A 13,559-nucleotide genomic window follows, 5' to 3' on the forward strand; every position below is an offset into this window, starting at 1 on the left:
TTTTTTAATTTCGCGCAAAAGTTACCTTCGAGGATCATCTGCGCTAGCCGTCCCTAATTTGCCGTAAGACTAGAGGGAAGGCAGCTAGTCATCACCACCCACCGCCAACTCTACTACTCTTTTACCAACGAATAGTGGGATTGACCGTCACATTATAACGCCCCCACGGCTGAAAACGCATGTTTGGTGCGACCGGGATTCGAACCGCGACCCTCGGATTGCTGGTCGAACGCCTTAACACGCTTGGTCATGCCGAGCCTGTGAATCTGTATATCTCAAGTCTGCTCATGTATTTAATATATAATAAATTTTTATGAAAACTTTAATATATAAAATTAAAGTTTTCACAGACTAACCGTTATCATCACGAGTGTTTTATATTTTCTTCGACATACCCTATACTATATATTATTGCGAAGAAACTTAACAGTAAAGTTGGTGGTTTTAACTGAATTAAAGAAAAAAGAAACTAATGAAATACGTAACTATGAAAGTGTATTAAATAAACGCGAATGATTAACGGCCCAGCATGGCCAGGTGGATTAAGGCCAATGCGGGTTCGAATTCCCTGTAGCAAACATGCTCGTCCTTTCAGCCGTGGGCGTTATAATGTGATTGTCAATCCCACTATTCGTTGGTAAAAGAATAGCCCAAGAGTTGGCGGTGCGTGGTGGTAACTAGCTGCCTCCCTCTAGTCTTGCACTACTAAAATTAGGGACGGCTAAGAGATCTCGAGCAGTTTTGCGCGAAATTCAAAAAACTATCAAACGGAACAATTAGAAATTGAATAGGCCTGCATTCACATGAGTATGCGAAACATACCCTGTTCCAATATTCTGACATTAATATACCACCAATCTTAGTATTACTTACTCACAATCTATGTTAGCTGACTTTGAACATTTGGAAAAGTTGAAACACATGAGCTGGTCACTAAAATATGGCAGTAGCGTGTCTTTATATATACATAAACAGAAAATATACTTTTGTGATGGGTCTAATTAGTCTGCTATGAGTGTTGATTTTGTGTTTCATTGTGGCATGGTTATTTAACTACATAATATTAAACAAACGTAATAATTATAACGTTCTTTTTATTCAAATATAGTGAATCTTTAATCAAATATTCATAGCATTTGAGATAAAAATAAACGTCCTAGCAGTGAGTAAGGGGTAAATCTGTGTATTCGTATAATTATAATTGGGGTTCGATTCCCGCACTAAAACGAGCACGAGCATTGTGTAGTTTTACGCAAAAAACAAATGGACAAACTAAATACAAAATCATAAACATTTGGACCAGAACTACATTTTTCCCTTCAAAGAGTTTTAGTTTAAAAACAAACGAACTTTCTTTTGTTTTATATTAATTTTCCCCCAGTAAATTTCATCACATTAGAGGTTTCAATGTTGCTGTGGTCGGTAGTGAATATTGTTTGTGTTTTATTTAGTTCAGAATTTTCACGCAAGGTATTTCAAAGGGCTATATGCGTATATATATGTTCTTAATTTTGAGCTGAGAGACCGAAACAAAGGCAATTACTAGAACTCATTGCTAACCTTAGTGTGACATAATACAGCGTGATTTGATTATTACTGTGATGACGTCTTCCCACGACCCCAAAGTCAGGAGTGCGTTTGTACGGGTTTACGGACTGAGCAAGCCAACTACTAGACCACGTTCGACTTCAGCAAGTAGTTATTGAATATACCGAAAGAAGCTGACTAGAAGTAGGCTTAGCAGCTAAGTTAACTATTAACTTTTGAAACAGGAAGAATCTGCTGTACTATGTTTAAGAGACTAGAAATAATGGAGAAATACTTTGACATAATTATACTTTACTGTATTTTGAAACAGGAAACATTACTATTCTAGACAGATATGATTCTACTTTATAACTTCGTGCTTCTGATACGAACATGAATCTGCTTTATAAACCTCTAAGCCGTCTTCTGAAACTTTAGAAATTGTTTGAGATCCAATATTGTCACGTCTATTTATTACATACCAGCGAAGCCTTCAAACACGTTTAATTTACAGTCGATAAACTTAGAGATGCAACAAGCTGTTATTTCTCCGTCAAGTTGTCATCCATTAGCACAAATAAACCAGAATTTTGTGAAAATTTAGGTAATATTACATAATCTGTAATATTAAGTATTTCATTTAGTGCCACTGGTGACAAAATTTTGTTTTATTTTTCTGATTAGCAATTTCCAAAATTCCAGATAACTGTTACTGAAGTATATTAATTCGGTTGGACTATTTGTTCTTGTCTTTGCTTCTTCGAAAGTTCATTTCTGTAGTGACAAAATCTTGAAGGTTGATGTAACTCATACACAGTCAGTCGTCTTGTTAGACTGATTGTTTGTTTTTCACCAAGTCTGTCTTCTTACGTCTACGGAATTACAAATGCTAAAATCAGGATTTCGATTCCCCTCAGTGGACTTAGCAGATAGCCCAATGTGTTTTTATAAGAAAACACGCATACATGCTTCTCTTACAATTCTTGTATATTATTATAAATCACTTCACGTGTTCTACAATTAATTTATGACGAGAAGACCATTAATGTTTTCCATTTATTTTCTGGGAAATTTCCATTTAACATAGGAGGTCGACATGAATGATGGTTTGATAGATGAAAATGTTATTATATCTTGTTTATATGCCAGTATACAGATATGACAATAACACTTGTTTTCAGATTCTAGGTAAATATTCGACATGTGCCATTGGACTTAAAATTGATGTTAACGCAAGTAAACCAGAACCAATGCCTTATTAATAAATTATGTTTGGAAATGAATATTTCTTTTCCAAAACGATACTTTGAATTTCATCAAACATTTTACCTTGGTGCATAATGCAGACTGATATTACAAGAACAGTGCTTTTCTCCTATTTTCATCACTACTGAAAAGTTAGGACTGATTTACAGAAATAACTGGTCGTTACAACTGACACATCCTCTTCAAAACTGCTAACAAAGTCGAGAATGTTTGATAGAACTGGTTTATGGAAACAACTCCTTTGTTATTGTTAACGAAATAAGGACTGGCTGATGGAATCAAATAGTCGTCATGTATGGTGTATCCCTCCTACCCCTGTTAACAAAGTAGGAACTACTTTATCGAACTAGAGTTGTGGTAGATATGTCCTCTTAATCAGTGATACAAAATTAAGGTTTTAATTCACTGTATTTGTGCAGGTGGAGACTGTGTTTGAAGTTTTCCGACGAGAAATGGTGCTCTTTGATTAACTATTAGAACAAATGGTATTTATGGTCACTATTGAGTGCCTAACTGTGTTTCTATAGACGACTTTGAGAACTGTGGCAGCTTTGTTGTTCTCTGGTGTCCTCTCTTTCTGGTAAAAATTTCTGGTGCATATTGGACACTTAGTGAGGGCCTACTGGGGTTTCATCTCAGCAGCCCATGCCTGCCTGGTAACTGATTTTATTCAAAAGCCCTGTGACAGGTGTCCATCTTGATTGAAATGATAGCCGTGATTACATGTCTCTTCCACTCTTGGCAGTCACAACAAAGTAGCAACAATGCATCTAAAGTGAGTAAGACAGAAAGGTTGAAAATCAATCAATTTGTAGGTGTTTAGACCAGGATCCTTGTAGTTGACTGAAGTTTTCTTTGAATTTTCAAAGGTGCTATTCTTTTCTTGTGCTGTTAGGAAGGATCAATTTGATTATATAGATTCTCTGGGCTGTATTTGACTGTTGCGAGCATATGTTGCTGTCTAATCTTCATTGATGCATGTGAATTTTTCAGAAGCAGTTGTCTTTAAGTTTTAGTAATTTTCTAATTAGATACATTCATTTTCTCAATCAAAACTTCATTTGCATCTGTGATATCATTAAGATATGGCTTTATCTAGACATTTATAGCATTGCTCAGAAGTACAGTTTCAATGGAGTAACTTTTGTTAAACAAGGTTAGTATTGTACTGTTCTTCTGCATCTCTGTCGTCTCTTTGGAAGTAATATCTCCTTTGTCCTATATTATTCTTTTCTGGCTAGATCTCCAAAGCACTTTGTGCAATTATAATGAAGAAATTGAGTAAATCCAAGCAGTAAACATTTGCTATTCATTTCTGTAATTTGACAAAGTATACAATTATGTTTGAGTTACTACACTTCTTTACAAAATGGCATCTAATGTTTATCTTCCAATCTAGTAGACTTTCACATTCAAGTGGAAGTAACATGACTGTTACCAATAACTACAAGAAAACAAATCTGCAGATTTCTTATTTCTGGAGGAATTTAAGTCAGAAAATGTATGTATTGTTTACAGTATCATTTTACATCTACTGTACTGCCTTTTATTTCTACAGATATTAATCCTGATGGAAAAACTGTGGAGATAAACATCCTGTACTTTCTGATTGATTGTCACAACAAAGAATTTGCATATTTATCCAGTTTCGTTATTTCAAATTTAAAGAAACTCGGGTAGGTTAGCAAAACACAGAATATTTAGTGGACGAAGAGGGACATGTGACTGCTTCAAACTTTGCATTTGACAGTCCAGTTCATATAGTTTTATTTTAGCAATGATGTCATTTTCTATATTTTTTTTGATCTCTTCAAACCGTCTGTTTTCAAACTAAATGTTATTTTTCTGTAAACACTGTGTACCATTCTTGTGATTTATCCTTAATTCTCTATCGCTCTTCTTCATCATTTTAAGTTCTTTCCTTTTCATTTATCTACATTTAATTTTCTATCCATTTCTTCTTAATCTTTCTTATTTTATTTTTTTTTGTCTCTTTTATTCTCTTTTCAGTGTTTCATTGTTTCCGTTAAATTTCAAGTACTGCTTCAAGCATGTATTGTTATCTTGAAATTGAATCTAGATTTTATATAATGTTCAGAGTAATCCCATTATTGTCACCAGTGATGTGAAAGTTACTTCCTTAGCTGTTTTTTTTAGAAAACACAGTTGCCACATCTGCAGGGTAAACAGCCTGAATGGTTGAGTCTGTCCACCATCAACATAACTAGCTTTGCTCCATTGGTTACCAATGACTTTAAACAGAGATCGGCCAGCATGCTCTGACTGGCGATAGTAAGTCTTGTAAAGGGTCCATCACACAGTAACAGACTCGTCAGCTCCACTACTCTGACAGCTCTCAACCGTGCATTTCCTCTTGCCACAGTTGATTCTCAGGATTATGGTTTGCTCACGTGCTTTGGGTGCTCCAGACATAAAAAATGAACCCTGAGCCTTCAGTTGCAGGCCGACCAATAGTAAGGACTTCTTCGTTGGAGAAAGCCTTTGTCCCACACTGGACATCTTTATATGCCATATTCTCCTTGTAACTATTATGAGTATTTCCACGTCCAGAATAAGCTATTTCTTCTGTAAATGTGTTATTTAAACTTAATAAACATTAAAGTAAGGACTAGGAAGCACATAATTAGAACTGAAACTCTGCACAAATCCTACTGTCACATTGCTAAATTTCTCCTTCCTATATTGTTCGTCCCAAACTCAAATACCAGCAAATAACCAAAACCTATATTTTTGTTTATATCATTTGTCTTCAACAGGTTTGGCACCTACCTAGACCTGGCAGTAACTATAATTTTATCATAATTTTGTAATACAACACAGTCTTCATAATCTTTGACAACCTATTTAATTTATAAAGCTTTAGAATATACACTATAACCTATGGACGCCATCTTATGAAAAATGTAAACAAGTATCGGGAAAATATATCGATAAATATAAAAACTACGTATAGCTGGATGCTGAGCTCAAGAAATGAACCTTGTTTACTGTAAATTGTAATAAAATATATTTAATAAGTAACTAATTCAAAACCAAAGCATCAATATAAAATTTTGTTGTGACAGATTTTATAATCTATGGTATTATATAACTGATTAGATGTTTGTGCACACATTCATTACTCTCGTAATTCAAAAAACGTTGAGTTCAAAGAAAGCATTTTATTTTTAGTTTTAATTCACTTACAAAAATAAAAAAATGTCCGTAAAATGTTATTCATAATACGATAGTTTATTTCTATCTTGGGAAATAAAAATATTTTAAATTTTTCTCTTTTTATTCAAATAGCCAGTCAAACACATTGGAATGAAAATTAACACCACAGAGGACATTCTTGATTTAATATATTAAAATAGGAAGGGTTTGTTTGCTTTTAATTAAGCACAAAGCTATACAATGGGGCACTTGGATTCTAGCGTTCTAAGTTCACAAGACATACTATGTTCCACTGGCGAGTGAAACGGTGAGATGTCGGAATATAAAAATATGGGTTTTCACGAAATATTTTAAAAGTTTATTTGTATTTTTTGTTTTTCATTTTTACTTGACCATAAAATGATCCAAAAAAAGTTAATTTTGTATTGTTTTTTTATTCGAATTATTGCTATTAATGAACAATGTTAACATATTTAGCTTGATATTAATATATTCAAAAGGCAGTTAAAGGATTCTTTTAATTTTAAATAAAATCATAAGCCATTAGGCAGTACTGTTCCAGTTAGGCATGAAGTTTTATCACTCTGGACAGCTGAAGCTGGAACATAAATGTGGAGCAGCTCTGGAGATGGGGCAGAAACTGCTAGAACCAGTCTGGAGTTGGAGCAGGGTTTATCTTATCAGTTCAGGAACCAACCTGGACCAACTCTAGAGCCAGAACCAGCAAAACCAGTGTATTACCAACCCTACTCATTGTAATGTGTTGTGTCCAAAGTACAAGTCACTTAAGTTGAAGTTTATTTTTGTCGGAACACCATTTTGTTGCTATCCGCTGTGTTATGTTTCTATATAGGAACTGGGTTGTAAGTAAGAGAAATAACACATAAAGAGAGCGCCTGACAAACACACATTTGTAAAAATGTATTATCAAAACGGCGGGTATGTTTGTCAGAACTTTAACTGAAGCACAGAACAACGTTTCAACCTTAGTAGGTCATCTCTGGGTTAAAAAGGTAGAAACCTTGTTCTGTACTTTAATTAATTAAAGTTCTAGTATCCATAACAACCGTTATACATTTTTTCTTCAAGTGGATTTCTAGTCATCACGGACATCTGAAAAAGTATAGAGAAAGCGAACATTTTATCTTGTCTATTATGGGATATCTATGATAACATATTTCACACTTACCCAGTACTCTTTTTTAACATACTTGGAGATCCAAGTGAAAATTCAAAGGAAAATCTATCTTTTTTTTTTTTTTTAATTGAAATGTTCATCGTCAGGCTAAAAGAGAAGTTACCCATCCGCCGTCAGACGTGATGATCATGATCAGATTGTAGTGAACGATAATAGAAAATAATTCGAAAACTTACCATTAGAAATACGAATGCATTACTATAGTAAGATGGTATTTTGTTAGATCGTTCTATGGTGATTATTTGACTGTTTTTATATTGACATCAAAGAATACTGTATTTTTTATGACAATCCGTTATGCCAATTTATATTTTTCATAATTTATTTGATGTTTGAAACAAATAGTAGAGTGGGCATGATGAAACCAAAACCAACAGCAATATAAGAAAAAATATTTACCAAAAATGGCATTAAACTTTTTTTTACATAAAAAATGAAAACTTATTACGCTGTAGGATTATAGTATAAAGTACAGTTTAATAAAAATGTTGAATAAAAAATGACTATTTTAGGTAAAGAAAATTATTTTACACATAAATATTGTTATGACTCTCATATTTTTAGTTCGTTTTTCAAAATATTTGACGCTTTTCACATTTTTTCGTAACATTCCTACTGTATTAATTGGAATATATGGTAACATATAACTACAAAACTAAGTCAGAAACTTCCAATTTCTACTTGTTTATAGAAACTACTTTTTTAATAACAAACGATAAAATTTAACGATTTTGATTTCGCACCTTGTAGGTTTAACTGTACCTCAAAGCTATGTTATTAAAACCTAACTTAGGCCTAAAGCGCTCCACAGAAGCTGGTATATGCGTTTTCCGAGTTATTTGACAGTTTTAAGTATCTCTTTCTTTTCCTTGTCAATCATTTTCTCCAAGCTTGTAGTTAACCAAAATGTGCTGACAATGAGCCCGAACATTTCTGATGTTATGGCAACAGAAATCAAATGCTCTAATATCTTTAAAGTAAATGCCACACCGTTCACATAAGTCCCGAACTGACGAACCTATCTCACAGTCCGCTGATAGTTGTCGATGTCCTGATTGGTACGCTGAAACTGAATTATCATTCTGATTGGATTCTTGTTCCAAAACCTCTCTGTTTGTTCTGGCAGATGTCACTACCATCAGAATGTTGAATAATGTTAACAACACACCAATCAACGTAACAACCGAGCAAACTGATGGAACGTTGACCATTGTAACTTTTACTGCAAAACAGATATTTGATGTTTTAGTATTATTTTCGAGCCAGCTATTAGTATTTTATATCTCTCAAAGAAATCTCTCAGGATAAAAATATTATGTTAAAACTATTTGCTGAAAAGAGTAAGAAAGACTTGTATTTCCTTTTATACCTGGTTTATAACAGTATATAACAAACAAATTAAATACGTTTCCCATTTTTAGACCGATGAAGAAGATCAGTGAAATTTATATCCGAAGACAAAAAGAGATTTAATAGAAAAAGAAAGATGTATACAAAATAACATGGACAAACTAGAATAAATATTAATTACAAAATAAATAAACACAGAGAAATTTGTTTGTTTGTTTTTGAATTTCGCGCAAAGCAACTCGAGGGCTATCTGCGCTAGCCGTCCCTAATTTAGCAGAGTAAGACCAGAGGGAAAGCAGCTAGTCATCACCACCCACCGCCAACTCTTGGGCTACTCTTTTATTAACGAACAGTGGGATTGACTGTAACATTATAACGCCCCCACGGCTGAAAAAGCAAGCATATTTGGTGCGACGGAGATGCGAAACCGCGACCCTCAGATTACAACTCGTATGCCTTAACCCATCTAGCCAATACGAGAAATAATAAATAAAGATCTTAACTTTAGCTTACCTACTAATGTAACTAAATACTTGATTCAACGGGGGAAAATATGTTATTTTTTAGCACAACCTGCAAACCTTAGCATTTAATTTTGTCTTGATACAGTGAAGTTGTTAAGTAGAACTACTTTTCTATTTTATGCCGGAAATAATCCCATTTTAAATAGTTATTGGGTATTATTAAACGTTGACTTGATTTCATTAATGAATAATTAATTGTGTTACTGCCGTTCGTTTTCTTCATAATATATAAGAGAATTATAAACTATTCGTTCGTAAAAATTGATTAGAAAGATGATTAGTAATTGTTAAGCACAAAACTACGCACTGCTATACCTGTTCTGTCTCCAACGAGCATCGAAACCCAATTTTTTGTGTCGTAAGCCTTCAGGCTTGCTAACCGCTGAGCCATTTTAATGGAAGAGATAAAACAACAAAAAACCTTCCAAATGTGAGATAAATATCTAAGAAATAATTCGTTAAATGAATTATGCCTTCATATTTTTACATACACATATATTTAAATACTAATTATCTTGACACATACATATACACCAACTTAATTATTTTTTTTTTGCGGGGGAGGACGTAGAATATCGAAGTTTATACCAACTAGCGCTCACTTCAAAAATTGCAGAGATATGGTTTCTCCTTCAGACGTAAAACAAGAAAATGGGTGAATGGTGTACATTCTAAAGCTAATTAGTGATTATGCAGACAGTGATTTAAACGGCCATGTTAAGAATCTTTCCCTTTGATGAATGAACAATAGACTCATTTTTTCTTTTACAGTGCGTCCACAGATGAAAAACCCGGAGAGTATTGAATGACATCACGTTTTTAACTGAAATCCTCGATTCTTTAGTCCAGTACACTGAGTGCTAAGCTAGCAGCGTTAGTCTGAAAGATGTGTCCCTTACACAGATTTCCTTCTAATTCTAATTATGATTCTGGTTGACTGATATCACTAGCATAAAATAGTGCAACTGCCGTTTGGTTCAAACAAATTAACTTGCACACGTCTCTTTCCTTATCGGCAATTCTTAAGTTAGTCAGGCCCCAACTGGGCCCGGTATGGCCTAGCGCGTTAAGGCGTGTACTTCGTAATCTGAGGGTTGCGGGTTCGCATTCCCGTCGCGCCAAACATGCTCGCCCTCCCACCCGTGGGGGCGTTATAATGTGACGGTCAATCCCACTTTTCGTTGGTAAAAGAGTAGCCCAAGAGTTGGCGGTGGGTGGTGATGACTAGCTGCCTTCCCTCTAGTCTTACACTGCTAAATTAGGGACGGCTAGCACAGATAGCCCTCGAGTAGCTTTGTGCGAAACAAACAAACAAACAAACAAACAAACAAAGGCCCCAACTTGCGGAGAGCACCTTACGCCACTATACTAAGCCACGCTGCAGTTCATGATTGATATTACAAGAAATATAATAATAATACAGTTGCAGAAGTCTTCGATCCGCAACGTAAAATCTTACTGATGATCAGGAGTGAATTAATTCAGAGTTGCATTCTACAAGAAATTAGTTGTAATTCAATTTTAAAACATATATTAATTGTTTTTATCTACTCACCAGCCAGAGTTTTAGTAGGCTTTTGTATAACGTAATGCGTAACACTAAAAAATGCGTTCCTTTCAACTGGAAGAAATTAATGTTCTCAACTTATGAACGAGTAGAGCTTGTTTATCATTTTAAAACTTACCTATATCTCATAGGTCACCAATGTATGTGGGTGTATACATATATTATGTATCCATTAAACTAGTGATCAGAAAAAATAAAGTGAACGTTCAGCTTGTCTTTGCCCTCTAATGGCCTATTTTTAACTAAACATAATTAAAACATTTCAAACTTTTTAACCCGGAAGTATTTGAGTAATTTACTTTTTTTTTAGTTTATAAATGAAAAACAAGTTCATAGGACTAATTTTTATAGCAGATCCTATCATGTGTAAATGAATGGTGTTAATCAAACTGAAGGAAGAAATGTCTTGGATTCTGTTAGTTTTGTTTTGTTAAAAATTTGTTCACGTTATTTGTGAAACGTTAACGATAGAAAATTGTTGAATCAAGAAAAGTAGCTAAACAGAGAGTAACGTTTTTTTCTTGTAATTAATTTTCGAAAAAAGGTCATACTTGACAGCAATAGAACTAGAAACTTGAACTTAGATCCCCGGCCCCATATGACCTGCAAAGAAAGCTGAACTTAATCTCTGTTAAAGTGAACTTTAAGACTTTGACGTTTCAAGTTAAGACTATACTTATGATATATAGAATCTGTATTGTGTGCTTTGAATTTCGCGCAAAGCTACTCGAGGACTATCTGCGCTAGCCGTCCCTAATTTAGCAGTGTAAGACTAAACTGAATTTCCTGGATACAAACTAAGAAGTCATTTAAAGCTAGTTTAATTCTGCATCCATGTTTCTGTGAGAAGTTTGTTCTAAATATGAAATCTTCCTCGGTCTAAGTTAACCAGATGTCATGAGATGTTATAGAAGTCTCCTAGAGTAAAAGTAATTTCAAACTTCCCAGCTGTTGTGGCCATGTTTCTCTCAACTATATGCTTTGAGAGTTGTTATTCCACAAAGACTTCGGCCTACAGTTTGTGGTAATATGTCCCTTAAGGTTACACCTTAAACATTTATTATTTTGATGTTTATTTCCCCTATTCTATTTAAATAGCTGTCTGATGAATTATTTCAGTTCTTCTAGACTGTTGGTGGGAAATTGTGTTTCAAAATTGCATGACTTAACTCTTGATTACGAGAAACCCCCTTGAAATAAAAATGTGTCTCAGAACGGCTGGTATGTATATTAACACTCTTATTGACAAACATGGAACAATGTTTCGCAAAACGAAATTAGACTAGCTTTAAATAACTTCTTAGTTTGTGCTCAGGAAATTCCTTTTAGTCAACCTGAAGATGGCTTAGGAAGGTCGAAACGTTGTTCTCTGCTTATCAACAAAAGTGTTAATACCCATACCAGCTGTTCTGAGACACACCGCATGATTTAATAATCCCATAACTTTTAGACAATGTCTTTATTAGTTCATCTGCAATCTTGATTAATTCTAGTTCCATCCTCAATTGTACAGTTTTTTTTAAGTAAGTACACGTATTTTGTTTCAACCTAATTCTCATACTCTCGTCTTTCATGGCATCTATAAACTAGTCGTATGCCGAAAAATTCATCATTTCACAAGGAAAATTTGGGCAAGATGACTATGCAAACCTTTTCATATCTTTTTTCAAGCTCAGCTGAGGTCCTTTCTTTCCTTTGTATCCTGTGTAATGGATTTATTGTTATATGTTTATTTTAATACCTATACTTTCTCCAGTATAGTTTTTTTGATATAACGTATATTTTTTACTGTATATTGTGTAAGTCCCGCCTGTTTTCGTAATTTGTAGAAGATTCTTGAAAGTAAGAATCAACAACATTTGTTTGACGAAAACGCGCTAGAACATTGTTGAAACTTCGAAAAAATCACGCGATTCTTATAAAAGGAGTTAAGCGAGAGACAGAAGGAGAACATTATTCGTCAGCTGTAGTCCTATATAGGTCTCGAAAGCTATAATTGTGAGTAACGTTTATTAATAGGAAAACACATACTTCGATCATTAAAAACTGTTGAACTTCAGTGAATTACTTAGGATGTTATTATTTCTATGAGGAAATTAAATGTCATCATTGGTAAAAGTTAGATTATGGGGTGTGTGAGGCCAAACAAGAACCAAGCTAGCTAGCGATAAGCGAGGTGCAACAACATCAACTCAGAATTAATTCATTCGTCGTAGACTTGGTTTATTTTATAAATATTCAGTTCTAAACCAGATATAAGAATTGTTATTCTTTGTATGTTTGTTAACTAATTGTACATAAGCCGTTATTTTAATAACTATTCATAATAACCGTTATTTCAAATTTTGTTGTTTTTTGTTTGTGTGAAAAAATGAAAATTGCGTGAATCATTCTTGTTGGCAAATACCATTAATTTGATAAATCGTAATACATAACGTACATAATACAATAAATCGGAGACTCGTCCGAGATAAATTATAATATGTAACAAGCTTGATACATATTTCATGGTAACTTCCCATTACAGTCTGCTGGTTTCTCGACTGGCCTATGTTGAATTGTCCAACTAAACAGTAGTAGTAATATGGTTGGAGAAGACCTCGAAGATACTTCGGTAACATATGGTGTGGCAGTAGTGATAAAAGTGTAGACTAATTAAGCCCTTCTGCTCCATATCTTGTAATCAAAGACGCTTTATGTTGAAACACTTGTGCCAATACAGAAACAGGTAAATCTGGTTTAATCCTTGCATTCAATAATCTATTTTCCAGATGCTTTATTCTGTCTCACCACTGCTCGTTTCTACTTTACTCTCGACTTTCTCAAAACTTTTTGTACTTTTTCAATTTTGTCCTTACAGCCTTTCTACACTTCTTCAATCTTATTGTTGTAACCTTTGAGTATCTTCAGTTGTTGTTTCAATCTAATCTTGAATCTTACTGCTGTAACC

This window comes from Tachypleus tridentatus, chromosome 9, assembly GCF_004210375.1.
Source record: "Tachypleus tridentatus isolate NWPU-2018 chromosome 9, ASM421037v1, whole genome shotgun sequence".
NCBI classification, from domain to species: Eukaryota; Metazoa; Arthropoda; class Merostomata; order Xiphosura; family Limulidae; genus Tachypleus; species Tachypleus tridentatus.